The sequence below is a fragment of the Micrasema longulum genome, unplaced genomic scaffold (genome assembly GCF_059751315.1).
Source record: "Micrasema longulum isolate JH-2025_06_02 unplaced genomic scaffold, ASM5975131v1 h1tg000133l, whole genome shotgun sequence".
Taxonomy (NCBI): Eukaryota; Metazoa; Arthropoda; class Insecta; order Trichoptera; family Brachycentridae; genus Micrasema; species Micrasema longulum.
Genome location: NW_028277339.1, coordinates 1,600,352 through 1,617,365, shown reverse-complemented (window position 1 = coordinate 1,617,365; position 17,014 = coordinate 1,600,352). Strand labels below are relative to the sequence as shown.

At 35.4% G+C, this 17,014-nt stretch overlaps 1 protein-coding gene and 1 long non-coding RNA gene across 3 annotated transcripts in view; both read right to left on the bottom strand.

The window, feature by feature from the left end:
* Positions 1-17,014, bottom strand: part of Epac (Exchange protein directly activated by cAMP) — a 489,842-nt gene that overhangs the window by 435,173 nt on the left and 37,655 nt on the right. The window lies entirely within an intron of this gene.
* On the bottom strand, positions 9,089-14,095 carry LOC148284309 (uncharacterized). The gene is made up of 2 exons (XR_015825212.1): positions 13,915-14,095; positions 9,089-9,671 (listed from the first exon to the last, which is right to left on the bottom strand). It is a non-coding gene; the product is annotated as an uncharacterized LOC148284309 (long non-coding RNA).

Below are 17,014 nucleotides of genomic sequence, written 5' to 3'. Positions count from 1 at the left end.
TTTACCTATTATATTTCAAATATTGACACATTTGACATCAAATATAGTTAATTAAAACAATTGCCTATTAATGTTCTATTTTTAGGTTTAAAATCCATCATTTTTGTATGTGTATTGGCTACACGGCACCGGAACGCGCGAATTTTTCTACCACAGTAAGAGAAGGGTTAAAAACTACTGACCTAATTATGAATATTTTGTTTTGTATGTGTCTATGTGACTGATGCTTTGTTATTATTTTTTTTAATATATAACTTCTATTAAAAAAAGATAACTTGTGCAAACTTTTATAATTTTACATGTCAATGAAATCGGAAAACGGTGATGTTGATTCTAGACATTTTAAACCGATTTCAAATAGAACTCCCAACCAAGTTCATGAGGCGTGAGTAATTAAGTTACAGCCTCGCACCCGCACGCTAAATTCACCCTTATAACTACCTTCCACAGTGCTCAATGTACATCGAACCACAAACCAGCGAAATGTAAAGATTTCTTTGGAGTAAATTTGTCAGCTAAAGTTAACTTAGACTGCTTACACAACACATGGTTGAATTTCGTTTGACCGCAGACCGAAAACCAGAAGAACCCACATCGTAGTGATTAATGTGATAATAAACTTGTTAAAATGAAGAAATGCGTGTAAAAATCTAAATCGTAGGTATTTAAATATATAATTTTAATGAATAGGCCTCAAAAATATCGTAATATTTATAAAAATATTTAATTCATATTATTTCGAATGAATACTACAAATAGTCAAAAATACATTTCGATTGTATTGGTAGATAATATTTATTTGTTTAATATAAATTTATTAAAAATTTTAAAATGTGGAATATAATAAAATGACTTCAATTGTAAAAACAAGAAATTAGCATATGTGAGAAATGCCTCTCAAACCCAATTTAAATCATTATGTCTGGTTCCCGGGTGTTAGCTATAAAATACTTAAAGAGAAATATCATTTCGCACGTTTTAATTAAGCCAGCTTATCTCTTAATTTGTAAGCAAAGGTAAAGATGAAAAGTACATCAATAAAGCAGCTGTTTATTCATTAAATTATCCTTGCTTCGGGGGATTCCCCGAACAGCCGAACATTTACAAGACTTTTTTATTCCATTGTATTTGATAAAACCTAAGGGATAAATTCCACTAGTTGTTAGCAAACATTTGGGCATACTGAAAATTTAGTTGACGAAAAAAAATTAAGCGGGTGCGTGTTAATTATTGTAACAAAAGCAATTTGGTTATTTTGGCTTTGTTAAATGAGAAATATTTTAATGTTAAATGGCTGGGTGGGTGTGAAATACCGAAATCAATTATAATATTTTGATAAATAAAATTATTCATATTTTTAAAAAACACAATTACATTTAGACATAGAAAGACAACCAAATTTAAAAATAATTAAAAGCAAATCTGCATGGTTTTCATATTATTTATTCGTATATTATATATGTCTTAGAATAAGTTCAATGACTTGCGGGAATACAATGATATTTGTATTTTAAAATAAACGAACATTTAAAAATACGCACATTTTTAGTAGCTATATAAAAATATTCAAATACTTCGTTTTACAGGGATGGTTTACCTAAATAAACAGAAATCACGATTGAAGATTCCCACAAACATCCATGTTTATACTAACGTAAGCAAGCGTATATGATTTCTCACGACTAACGGCGCTTTTTCTAAAAAAGAAAATATCGGAAGGGGTGGAAAAATCTCAAAATTGAGCTTCTTGTAAATGGACTGAATTAGGTGTCTGGTGCTGAATTCTCAAAAGAGGGTTCAGATTATTTGTACTTTATGTGAAACCTATTTGGCTAAGCTGAATAATGTAGATATTTGAGAGATTGAAGTCTTGAAGTTGAAAATATAACTTTCACTTTAATATTCTAATGCCATATACCTGCTTAAAAAATATTTTACAGCCTTTGCTCTATTGTATTTTTGTGAGATTTCTAAGATTCAACTATAACAAACCAATTTTCCCTGCAGATTAATGGTTTTTTTGTATGTTTAAATTATTTTTTTTCAGATATTTTATTGTAGGATTTGTAAGTTATTTATTATATAAATAAAACACGTGTGATACGTTAATACACAAATTTGGAATATCCAGTGACCGGTTTCATCGCTTTCGCGACATCTTCGAGACTGGTATCTTTATTAAAAAGTTAAATGTATTTATACAGAACAGAGGTAAGGATAGATAATTCAAAGTTATATGTAGGTAAATTAAATAAAGTTATTTTTATCTTAAGGATATTTAATTTACTTACATATAACTTTGAATTCTCTATCCTTACCTCTATTCTGTATAAATACATTTAACTTTTTAATAAAGATACCAGTCTCGAAGATGTCGCGAAAGCGATGAAACCGGTCACTGGATATTCCAAATTTGTGGATTAAAGTATCACTCGTGTTTTATTTATATAATAAATTACAATGAACTTCCATCAAGAATTTTCACTTACAAACTTAAATGTTTTAGATTTGTAAGTTAATTCGTTTTTATTTATGGCTAACCATAATTGAATTTCCAGTAAATTAGTTACAAAAATAAAATCAAATATTTTTTTAATAATTGGCGGCCTTCGTGGTGTAGTGGTTAAACCCTTGACTCTAAGGGAAGAGACCGTTGCTGAGAGACATGGCATAGATTTGTATTTTATCAAGCGTGTTGCCCAAATGTTCATTCAAATATTTGTTTATGTAATATTTACTATTTTTAGTATTCTTTAATAATATGCATGCTTCCACTTTTCATCATATTGTATCCCAATTCAACATAGGGCTCATTTATATTTATTTATATTTTGATAATTTTTATAGCGCCGTTTTTGTGAAAATCACCTCAAGGGCGCTGTACAATAAATAAATATCCCAGCACGTCTTGCAGCTACAGAGCGCATGGACGGTTAGGATTCTTGTTTCTCGTCTCCAGTTATGATAAATAGGAGCTAGATTACACGTCTTGCAGCTACAGAGCGCATGGACAATAAGAAATCTAGCCCCTATTTACATTTCTATTTTTTTATTTGACAATGGAGTTTAGAGTTTTAGCGATATTTTGAAAGTGCATGGACGAGTGAAATTCTGGCAACTTAAAATTATCAATAAATTTACAAATACAAACATTGAGCATAATAGTAAATTTGTAAAGTGTTCGTGCTAAAAAGTGTCCTCATTGTAATCGGTGTTTAAAATTAAGTATTCAAAGCCTTACTTCATTGGCTGGTTTAAACCATTCTATTACCCACTGCGTAATGAACTCCATTCTGCACATGTTAAGATGAATATTTCTTTAGTTCTTTTAGAAAAACCCCGAGGGGTTTTAAATGTATTAAATCCAGTTCGTATCAACAAATATTGTTGAAACGATCATATGCATTCAGTTGCTCAAAACTCATGAGATTTTCTCCCTACCTGGAGTCCGTTTCCATGACAACATATGTACTAAAGTGGCCCACACATAAACCGCCATAATAATATGTGATCTTTCACCATGACGTCACGTATCTATTATCCTGAAAGGGGGACCACAAACTCGATGTCGCCGGTTTAAAGAGCTCCGTAGACAAATGCTAAAAATACATTAGTAGGAGTAATTTTGTTAGAATCTGGGTAATGTTTTGTTTATGGTATGATACAGTGATCATTATCATACTTACTATGAAGTGGAAAGTTCATCAACAATATTGTGCCCAAAATTTATGTAGGAACTTGTTTCTGTCTGTTTGGTCAAAAATACACGGAATTTGTGTTTATTCCAAAAATATTTATTTAACTAATATTAGTAAATATTTGTATATAACAGCCAAAATTTTAATGAATAATATTTTTATGGATCAATGGTATCAGGGCTATGATTTTATAAAGTATAATTTTGATATTACTCACCGTGAGTCGGTTGATTTGGAAGAACTAGTGACGTCGTTCATAGTAGTTTGTTTTTTATTGAAATCATTTGGATTTTTTGTTATATATATTTTCAAGAATGCTCAGATTTTTGCCGCGTATAAGAAAATATTTCTTACATCCAATTACCCGTAGCACTGAATCTCAACCATATCCATGACGGTTTCAGCGATATGACTTCACTGAAATCAACATGTGGAAGAATTCGAGAAATACCGATGTCCATAATGAAGGTACGATGATCAGTCGTACTAAAACTTGCCTTGTTTGTGCCTCGTTCGTTTCTGTGAAAGACGTTAATAAAAAAACCCGCCAAGTGCAAGGTGCGAGGTGCGAGGTGCGAGGTGCGAGGTGCGAGGTGCGAGGTGCGAGGTGCGAGGTGCGAGGTGCGAGGTGCGAGGTGCGAGGTGCGAGGTGCGAGGTGCGAGGTGCGAGGTGCGAGGTGCGAGGTGCGAGGTGCGAGGTGCGAGGTGCGAGGTGCGAGGTGCGAGGTGCGAGGTGCGAGGTGCGAGGTGCGAGGTGCGAGGTGCGAGGTGCGAGGTGCGAGGTGCACGCTGTAATAAAGTTTCTTATCACGGAAGGAAAAACTTTGATTGAACTTTTTGCACGGATTAAAACTATTTATGGCGAAGGTGATATGAACCGAAAAACGTATTTAAGTGAAGTCGTGAGTTTAATGAAGGAAAAATTAATGTTCATGACAATTAAAAGAGTGGAAGACCTTCAATTTCAGCCAAAAAAATCATGACATCCGTGTTTTGGGACCGAAAAGGGATAATTTTAATTGATTTGATTGATTTTGCCTCAGAAGGAGACGCTTACTGCAGCACGATACTTTGAGACCCTACAAAAGCTTAAGAGGGCTATTCAAAACAAACGGGGGGAATGTTGACAAAGGCAGTGTGTTTGTTGCACGACAATGTCTGCCCGCACATGGCTAACGCTACCAGGGCGCATCTGAACTTGTCTGGTTGGGACATTTTGAACCACCCTGCATACTCCCCTGACTTGGCACCTTCAGATTTTCATCTTTTCACCTTTCTGGAGACTCACATGGGTGGCAAAAAAATTCTAACCAATGAGGAGGGGAAACAAGAGATCTTAAAGTGGACGAAGGAGATGGCGGGAGAGTTCTATGAGGAAGGCATCAAAAAGCTGATGCCATGACTTACAACCTGCATAGAACTGGAAGGCGACTACGTGGAGTAATATATATATAAAAAATGAACTGTATTTTTTTTCATATATATATTTTTTTAATTACAAAATTGAGTGATCTTACTTTCTGGATATGCCTCGTATATATAGGTATATAGTTGTTTGGTTTTGTTGGGATAATTTTTAAGAATGCCGTAGTGAGGTAATCTACATTCTTTTCTCAGCAAAATAAACAATGAATCGATTTTGTAATGTAAACGTTTGAAATCTCTTCGTTTACTTTCATTTCTACAAATAATATCAAAATAACAAAGGCATCAATCAATTCGAATTGCACGAACATATTACAACACAGAAGGAGAACATTTTAATCTATAGCAGTCTGGGCATTGCCAGGGGTTATGGACTTATGCGCTGGTTTTAATGGCCCTTTACACACTGTTTAACATGAAATATTATGTCTGTGTTTTAACATCCATATTCCATCAATTTCCAAAAGATTTTTGCTCTTTAACTCCGCAAAAATCAACGCATGGAAGAATCGACGAATGTGGATGTTTGAACATAGGCAGAATAAGGAATGTTCTACAGTGCGTAAAGTGGCCACATACATAGTGGCACATTTCTTCTCAGAATTTCTCCTTAGCTTTGCTAAATGCTGTATAAAACAAAATACGCAGCAGCGTTGGGAGGATCATTACCGCGCTTCTTCTACAGGTAAAATCACTAAAATATTTTTCCCAACGCTGGCTAATGCAGCAAACTTCCGTCATCATCACCAAAGTACTTTCGAAACGACCCAATTTTTTACCGGACACGGAGCTTTGAGAAGTTTTCTATATAGGTTTAAATTAAGGAATGATGACTATTGTCCATGCGATGATATTTTTTCACAGAGTATCGAACATCTGTTATTTCAGTGCCCATTTTTCAGTTTGCAACGCCATAATCTTGAAGCAGAATGCAGGAAAGATGGAATATCCTTAACAGATATCCACACTGTAGTTAAAAGTAGTTATCACGCGCCATTGTTCTTGAACTTTGCAACAATGGTGATTGGACTCATAAAGGTAACAAACCAAAATCAGTGATCGAACACCCCATTTCCAAGACAAACAAAAAAGATTTTTTCCGAGTACCTTAGCCTTGTACATGACACGTAAGGCTACTTAATACAGGGGTCCAAATATATATTTAAAAAAATATAAAAAAAGTGGCCACATAAACCAGCCAACGACATGTGATGAGCCTTGAATATGTCTAGATTTTCATATTACCATCTCTTAAATGTTATAATATATCGTACTATGTTTAACTCAATAACTCTCTAAGGATTAAAATCCAGTCTTTGTCTGTAAGAGTTTCTTCTTCTTCTCTGGTTTCAATCCTGGGATTGGCTGGCAGCAATTTCATTCATTCTTCTCCTCCATTCCTCCCTGTCTTGTGCGGCTCTTTTAAAGTCAACATATGATGAGCAGCGCACGTCCTCTAATAGGTCCTCCAGGTACTCTCGGCGTGGGCGTCCCCTAGAATTTGTCCCCTCGGTCATCCCCTCCAATATGACATGCAGGAGGCCTTAAGAGTAAGAGTTTAGACGCACTTAAAATATTAGTATATACATTTTTTTAATATAAATTTGTGAAAAACATATTAACAATGTTTTTGTCCAAATGTTTGTAGACAGTCTGAATTTCCTACCTTGGGAGTTATTTAGATCTAAATTTATTGCAACAGAGTGGTCATAAGCCTAGTTAATGCCTAGACTTCCATACTTTTATCTCAAAAATGTTTTACTTCTCTATTGCAACCAATTTAGATCTAAATAACTCCTTTGGGAATCCAGCCTGTCTACAAACATTTGGACATACTCAAAACATTGTTGGTAGTATTTTTCAAATTAGTTTATTTTATTTTATCTTAAAAGGCCTACGCTATGTGGAAGTTCAGTGCTACGGGAAATTGGATACAAAAAGTTAGTATCTCTAAAATGTAAAAAAAAAAAAAACTGAACTAATTTTAATCAACCAACGATAAGAGTGTTGTGACATATATCCGGTTTATGGGAAGCCAATTCGCCAATCAGTAAAATTTACCGAAGAGAGCTTTTGACGTCACAGTAGTAATACAAAATCACAAAACTTAAAAAAATATAGTGCTTATAATACAAAACACAAAAATTAAATAACTATTTTTTTGGCTAAGTTTGGACCGTTAATAAAATAGTTTAGTATTATACATAAAAACTTTTACGTTTTCCCTTATTGCTTTTAAAAGTTTTGCAGAAACGAAGACTCACATTGAGAATAACTGGAGTCCGCAGGCATTATTCGTCTCACATTTTAATTAATTTCATAAATGAGGCCCTTGTGAGATCTTCATAATACATTCTTTGGATTCATTAGATTTTTCTGTGGTTTATCAGAAAAGGAAATCTTTTCTATTACCAACCTTACTTTGAATAATATTTTCACTTCATTTTTCTTTGTTTAAAATTACTAATAATAATATCGTAACCCGGTTTCAATTCAACGGTTTATCTGACTGCAAATGCTTAAAAGTTCATTATTAAGCCTTTAAAAGATAACAGTTTTGATTATAAAGAAGAGTGATGAAAAGTTACAAATTAATGAATTGTTGCAAAGTAAGTGCTTCTGTTATTTTACAATATTCAGTACCTGTGTGAAGTTTTTCAACGAATTTATATTGTAAGCATATATTACAACAGAGATGGAGAATATTTTTAAGATTTTAAAGAATAAGTCCAGACATTTACAGGGCTTACGACTTATATCACTGGCTGGTTTTAATGACCACACTGCATAACGTTCTACGTTTTGCTTAAGTTTTGATGCCTATATTTAAAAACAAAACTTTCATTTATTAATATACAAGGCAGTAGTGCCTTTTATCTAACAAAAAATACATAGTGTTGTGGCGGGTCGACAACGACGGCACGAGCCGAACATTGCCGAACGCCGACGTAGAGCGTACGAACGGGCCAAACCGGCTTCGAGAATACTACCGGATTCCGACCTCACCGCACGCGTCTTCGAGGCACAAAATTACCGCCAATTTAGATTTACCAACTTCATTTTATTTTGCCTAATATAGTTAGTAGAATCCTTCTTTCAATGTGTTAGCTTCAGTAGTTTAGTTTCGTGAATAAATCTTTGTGTAAAATGTAAGTACCCTGTTTTACTTGCTCTCATTCTGTGCACCCACATAACTTTGTACATCACAAAATTAGGCCACCAACTAGGTGCCTACATAAAGGTGGTAACAATCCCACCAAAGTGGTATACCCCGACGTTTGAACACGAAAACACAACATTAAACAATCAATCACGGTGACCCCATTCAAATTCCATAAAAATTGCGCAAAATTTCAGACAGAAATATCTTCGCTTGACAAAATTGTACAACAATTACTTTTTTCGGTCGGTACATGAAAAATTTAAAATTTCATTTTTAATTTGATTGCACTTTTAATTTATTTGTAATTAATCAAGGTTAATCTATTTCAAGGTTAACTTATTGTAAGGTTAATTAATTTAGTATAATAGAATTATATTATAATAATTATAATATATAATAGAATTAGATTTTTCAAAGACCGAGCGAATCGAGTGAATTTTTCTGTCGGTAACAATCTTCAATGTAAATGTAACTAATGTAAATGTAATTAATGTAACTAGTGAATTGATTAAACTGTGATTAATTTCTTAACAATATTACTCGGCCGGGATTAATTCAAACAGGTGATTCATAATTTAACTAAAATTATTATAAACAAACATAATATAATACGTTCGAGCGACTCGCTCACCAAAAAGCGCACGCCGAGTAATACATTCCTACAACACATATAAATTTTATTTTTTTTATTTTTCTTGAGTCGAACACACAAACAATTCACACGAACATTTACATAGGGTGCCAGATTGAGTAGAGGTACTTACAGGGTACCGGAAAATAATTGTTATTTATAGTTCTTAAATTTTGTTTTTTTTTTTTTTTTTTTTTTCTCAAAAATCCGGTACATAATTATTTTTGACAAATATTATATGGCGAGACAAGCGTGACGTAGGCATCCGAAAGTTTTCTCCTTGTGAACGCACTGCGGGAGTAAGTTTTTTTTTACCAGCGAAATCTATCGGAAATATTTTTCAGCTGGCGCAGTCGTTCACAATACTTGCAATTTGTAAAATTTTATTTTTGTAAACAACTTGAAACTATCAAACAAACAGATATTCGGGCGGCTAAGCCGACGAATGTTTAACTTAGTACGTGGACATTAGTATCCATACTTTTTTTCTATATACATTATATTGTGTGACTGTACTATATATGTTTATATTTTTAACCTAGGCTATGCATGTTATTATGTGTTACAGATTTGAAGTTTTACCATAAACATTTTTAAACTTGATATATTGTACAACGGACAATCAAAAGGAATATTAATATTGAGGGGACCACTCAGGCTTGGAGAATACAAATACCTAATAGTTGGAAAATGTGTTCCGCCGTATGGTAAAATAATTATTTAAATTTTCTGTTTTTAATTTTCTTTTCTATAACTTGCACAGTACATACATAACAAATAGTGACTCTGACATTTAAAAAATAAATATTTTTGTTTGAAATTTAAATTTAAATTTAAATTTAAATCTAATAATTTAAACTTAACTTTTTAATACAACTACACTCATTATTGAATACTTTTATTTCAATATTTTAACTTATACTGTAATCATTATTACATACATTTTTCTGAATTTTTTTTTAAAAAACGAATATTTTTAAACTGTAAACAATGGCTAACAAGGACAACACTGACTTGACAAATATCAACACAGCAAACAACATGTTCCACACGGATAGGATTAGCGTTAAACTACCACAGCTATGGGTGAACAACATCGAACTTTGGTTTAAACAGATAGAAGCACAATTCGAGTTGGCAAACATAGTTTCAGAAGACGCACGTTATAGTCACTTAGTGTCAAAACTTGAACAAACGCACATAGAACAAGTTTCAGATATTTTACTCATGGAACCGAACCGAGCAAAATATACGAGGCTGAAGGAAGCTATAATCCAACGCATGGGCTGTCCACAGGACAGAAGGAGAGAAAAACTGTTTTCTTCCTTACAGCTTGGGGATCGAAACCCATCCAGCCTACTTAGAGAGATGCGGACGCTAGCAATAGGTTTACAAATAGACGAAACGACGTTGCAATACTTGTGGATACAACAACTGCCCAAGACGATCCAAGCGCATTTAGCCATAAGCGAAGATGACTGGGATAGGCAAGCGACGATAGCAGATCGCCTAATACAGGTGTACACACAGGATAATGTAGCGGTAGTAGGTACCAACAATAAAAATAACATTTGTAGTTTAGAACAGTCCGTACAAGCTCTAACCCATAAGGTAGAGAGTTTATTTCACACAATCAACAAACAGCATAGTCACAACAACAATAACAATAGATTCAAACACACAACAAGTAACAGCAGTAACAATTTCAATAACAACAAATACAACAACAATTTCAACAAAACAAGCTATAGGGCCAACGGAAATAACAAGAAAACTATTCTTTGTTACTTCCACACAAAATTTGGCGATCAAGCTAAGAAATGCGTCACACCATGTGAATTTAAACCGCATCTAGCTTCAAAAAACTAGATGGTCGAATCATAGCGGAGGCGGCTGATTCAACCAACACAACACGTCTCTTTGTTAAAGATCGTGATACCGGTGTGTCATACCTCGTTGACTCCGGATCGGAAATATCATTAATTCCTAGATCTTTACACAAACGCCATGGAGAAAAGTCTAAGCTAATTCTCTATGCAGCGAACGGGACTACGATCCAGAATTTCGGAGTTACCACGGTAACACTGAATCTGGGATGTAAACAAATGTTTACATGGAAGTTTATAATAGCGGATACGACACGCCCTATTATAGGAGCAGATTTTCTCCACAACTTCCACCTGTTAGTAGATGTTAGGAACAAACGGTTAGTAGACAATACAAACGGCAAGATAGTCAGAGCATTTGACATCTCCACAAACAACAACATAACATGTTCCATATCATTAACAGACAAAACCAACATTTACCACTCACTCATATTGAAGTATCCACAACTAGTAGATATCAATAAACCATACGCAGGGCTGGATAAACACAACACAATCCACCATATAGATACCCGTGGCAAACCCGTTATGTGTAAGACTCGTCGGCTGTCCCCAGAACTACTGAGGCAGGCGAAGCAAGAGTTCGATCACATGGTGACTCAAGGTATTTGTAGACCCTCCAAGAGTGAGTGGGCCTCTCCATTGCATATGGTGAAGAAGAGCGATGGTACTTATCGCCCTTGTGGCGATTACCGTAGCTTAAACGCACAGACGGTACCTGATCGTTATTCCTTGCCACATATCCACGATATATGCAATGACTTATTTAACTGTAAATTTTTTTCCAAAATTGACTTACAACGAGCATATCACCAAATTCCAATTAATGAAACTGACATTAAAAAGACAGCTATAACCACACCATTCGGGTTATTTGAATTTGTAAGAATGCCATTCGGACTATCATGCGCTGCACAAACATTCCAACGTCACATCAACGAAGTCACAAGAGGTCTAGAAGGAGTACACGCATATATCGACGATATATTGATCGCTTCACCAGACGAAGAAACACATGTGGAACACTTAAAAGCTTTGTTCCAGCGACTTCAAGATCATGGAATGGTGGTAAACCCATCTAAATGCGAGTTTGCCAAGAAAACACTGTTATTTCTTGGTTATGAAATTTCGGCTGAAGGCATCGGACCCTCGCCAACAAAAGTGGAAGCCATCACGAACCTCAACAAGCCAGAAACCATTAAGCAGTTGAGAAGATTCTTGGCCATGGGAAACTTCTACCGAAGATTCATACCACGAGCAGCACACAAATTGATACGACTACACGATTACCTCAAGGGAGCAAAAAAGAATGACAACAGAAAAGTAGAGTGGAACGAAGTCACTACACACGATTTCGAAGAGGTCAAGAACTCGCTGATCAACGCCACTAAGCTTAGCTACCCAGAGGAAAGCAGCAAGATGTCAGTGTGGACAGACGCCTCAGATTACGCAATCGGAGGCGTGCTACAACAAACCACAGACGGCATCAACTACAAACCGATAAGTTTCTTCTCAAAAAAGTTGAACAAGGCTCAGTGTTCATATAGTACGTACGACAGGGAACTACTAGCCATTTTTGAGACTGTAAGGTACTTTCAACATTATCTGGAGGGCAGAGAATTCTGTATATACACGGACCATAAACCACTACAATTCGTGTTTAGAAGGAAAAGTCACGACAAAGAAAGCCCCAGACAACTCAGATATCTAGACTACATCTCACAGTTCAGCACGGACATCAAATACATAAAAGGAGAAGACAACGTCGTCGCCGATACCTTATCAAGAATCGACATGATCGAACAAGAGGCAAACATATCGTTCGAAAAGATCCATAAAGAACAAAGGCAGGACAACGAACTACTCGCACTCTTGGACGACAAGAACACTGCTCTGAACCTGATCAAAACCAACATGCAGGGACAAGAAATCGTCTTCGATCTCAACAAAGGCAACATGCGACCGTACATCCCAAAAACGCTACAGAGATCTTTCTTCAACCAAGTGCATAACCTCAACCATGCAGGAGCCGACGCCACGACCAAGACCATCAGTCAAAGAGGCGTCTGGAAAAATATGAAAGCAGACTGCGCAGCTTGGACGAAGGCCTGCATACCCTGTCAGAAGAGCAAAGTCAACAAACACACGAGGACACCGATCATCAAGATCGACATGCCGAGACAGAAATTCTGCGTGGTCCATGTCGACCTCATCGGACCTTTTCCACCATCAGAGGGACTGAGGTACTGCCTCACATGTATCGACCGATACACTCGATGGGCGGAAGTAATCCCTATCGCAGATATCCAGACCCACACAATCATCAGAGCCATCTGGGACAACTGGATTGCGAGATACGGCGTACCGGAGAAAATTATAACTGATCAGGGTAGGCAATTCATGTCTACGGACTTTAACTTGTTTTGTTCCAGATCAGGCATAGCACACTCCAACACGACGCCTTACCATCCACAAAGTAATGGCATGATCGAGCGATTTCATAGAACGCTGAAGACGGCCATTAAAGCTCACCACCCTGTTCCGTGGACAAAATCGATCAGCACCATACTACTCGGACTGAGGGCCACACTGCGCACGAATGCAGAGCACTCAGTAGCAGAGATGCTGTATGGGTGCAAACCAAAGTTACCAGCAGACATCCTGGAGCAGACGAACGACTACATTGACCCGGACTCCTACACTAGGCAACTGGTAAATTTCATGCAAAACGTCAAACCAAGGCCAGTCGAGCACCACAATAAAGGTAACGTTTTCATCCACCCGGAACTAAAGAGAGCCACACACTTGTTTCTGAGGGACGACAGAGTGTACAAACCCCTGATGCCGAACTACAAGGGGCCCTACAAGGTCATCACCAGGGCGGAAAAGACGGTAACACTGGACGTGGATGGCGAACATAAAAAGGTTTCGCTGGACAGGTGCAAGCCGGCGTTCCAGACAGCGGAAGAACGAGCCAGTCCAGCAGAAACGGAAACACCAACAGAACAACCGGCATACACAACGCGTAGCGGCAGGAGGGTGATACAGCGTCAGTTTTGAAAAACAGATTTCAAAACTTGGAAGGGGGCTGTGTGGCGGGTCGACAACGACGGCACGAGCCGAACATTGCCGAACGCCGACGTAGAGCGTACGAACGGGCCAAACCGGCTTCGAGAATACTACCGGATTCCGACCTCACCGCACGCGTCTTCGAGGCACAAAATTACCGCCAATTTAGATTTACCAACTTCATTTTATTTTGCCTAATATAGTTAGTAGAATCCTTCTTTCAATGTGTTAGCTTCAGTAGTTTAGTTTCGTGAATAAATCTTTGTGTAAAATGTAAGTACCCTGTTTTACTTGCTCTCATTCTGTGCACCCACATAACTTTGTACATCACAAAATTAGGCCACCAACTAGGTGCCTACATAAAGGTGGTAACAATCCCACCAAAGTGTGTAGAAATAATAATTTCCAGTAATATACAGTATATAAACGAAGAAAAAGAAACATAAAAAGTTTTTATGTAGGTGCATATTATAACACCGTGGTTTCATACAATGAACCCTCTAATGACAGGTCATAAGCTCTTAAAATGCCTAAAATTTCAATATTTCTTTCTCTTAAATGTTCTACATCTCTGCTTTAATATGTTGATCTTAATTACTCTCAAAGGAGTCATTTCAGTTATCCAACAAAACTTTGGACAAACTAAAGATATTGTTTGAAAGTAATTTGTTATAAGTGAAATGTCAGTCAATCAGATGAATCGTGGGAACAAAGAAAGCCGAGAGTCAATAAACACATTTAGTAAATGGTGTTGGTAAACTTATCACTGCTATTATTTTTTCCTCATTTAAAACAACTGATTACGTCATAATTATTTAAACCGATGCCGAATTTAGTGAAGGTTAAAATAATGAGAATTTTAGCGCTAACATTATATATTATTTAAAAATCAGATGCACTTTTTGGCAATTTATCGCCCGTCATTTTCGTTCAAAGTTCGTCGCAATTTTGTGAACATATTTTTTTTATGCTTGTCATAATTGTTTGTTTCAATGGCACTTTACATTTGAAAATATTTTTAAAAAAACGTTCTGGTTCTAACAAATGAGCATTGCTAATGTTGAGTCAAAAAAAATATGTAAATATCACGTGTTTTAGTATCCGAACCATCTTCCCTTCGTTGCGAAATATTGCAGTAAACCACCTTTAATCGCCGTGGTGCAGTTGGTTACACAGCTAACTGTGAAACTGGCGTCGTGGGTTCAATTTCCAGAAGTTGCAAAAAGAAAATCTTTTTTTTTCAATTGGTCTGGGTGTTCTGGTGTATTTTTCATAACTCCCTTCCATATCTTCTCATTCCTACCTGCTGACGAGCCTCTAAAAAAGCATCACAGCGATTAAAGCAAAAATAAAATACAAATATTGCTCTACGAAAAATACAATCTGAGACCTTCAGCATGGTAAATGAACGGGCTAACTACTAGACTATGGGGCAAATTTATGTCGATTCGTTTTTCTATTCCTGGATTTTTATCTTAGGAACAATCCAGTATAAGATACTCACACAGGACTTTAGTTCTTTTTAACACACAGAACTGTACCAAATACACATAGCTACCTAAATTTGTTTCAAAATATTAGTTATGCAGAAAAAAAAACAGAAAAGAAGATACTGACAAAAATTGTGAAAATCTAGTTCGAATTGTCGAATTGTCGAAATGTCAAATTACTTCATCATTTTGATTCGTAGCCATATTTTGCGCTAACGTCACATCAGATTGTTTCAAGACTAATCGAGTGACACGGATCAATGTGATTTATACGAATTGATTGACATCCAAGCTGTAGAATTGTCAATCTTTCGACGAAAAAACCTTTATCAAAACGAGTTTCTTTCTCACCCTTTCGCGTAGACATCGTTTTTACCAGCAGATAATATCTCAGAGACAAAATGTCAAAATGGTCTTCTCAAAAGGGTAGTTTTTTTACGTTCTAGTCTTGTTCGTGTCATCAATCTTTTTTGCCTCATTTAAGAAGGTCAAGAACTACCGAAATAAATTTTGGTGACATGAATAATTTGAAGTTTATGGTAGCCAATTTTATCTCGATACAGTGAGACGAATTCATATTTGGTTAGAACTAAGGGATATTTATAGCCAAACGAAAATATTTCCAATAAATGTCAGTAAATATTTGTACATAACCACTTATCGTATTTCCTACCTCTACCGGTTTAAGGTTGTGCCCTACTCTTCATCAGAACATTAATTACCTAACTTGCGAATCCTACTTCTTTATATTAGTAATTTCATAAAATAAGGAATAAATGTAAGATTTTTATTGATGAGGATGCAAAGATCTTTAACTTATGATATTTTTTAACTTGGGTTATTATTGATGTTACAATTGTAGACGTATTTCGATAAAATGATACATAATAATGCCTATCCAAATTTAAAAATAGGTAGATCATTTTGAAATTAGGTATAGTATCCAAAATAAAATAAATTTATTGGATTTTTGCGTATTAAAAAATAAAATTAGAATTTAATCCAATGAAAGTATTCTATTTTGGATACCTTACCAAATTTCAATTGTAAAGCAAAATTTCTTGAAAATGTACGAAAAATAATAATAAAAAATATCTTAATAAAAACGCATTACTTTGAATGACGTCACTGGTTCATATGAACCATTAAATGATATGAGAGCTTTGAAGGATATCCGGTTTGGTCACCGTAAACGAACCAATCGGAAGAACTGTCAGAGATCAACTTCTGACGCCACACGCGGAGTTATTTCAGAAATACAAAACTTTAAAAAATCATAGCGCTGATAATACGATTTATACAAATAAAAAAATTGGCTTAGTTTAATATTCTATAAACAAATATAAAAAAACTCAGAATTTCCTTATTATCTGCATGCACAATATAAAACATAATTTTGATTACATCATTTATCCTTTTTATTTAAGTTACAATACTTAATGAAAGTTGTATTTTTTGAAATTTTGAGGTCAATTCTTTTTTCTTATCATTGATCTTGAATTTGAAACTTTTTTTACAATAAGTTATGGAGAATGTCTTTGTTGTGTGGATTTAAATTAAGATATCAATATTGCAAATATATAAGCAAAACGTATCTTAAATCTTAGAGCGTTTATTCGTCAATAAAAATAGTATGAAATTTGAACACT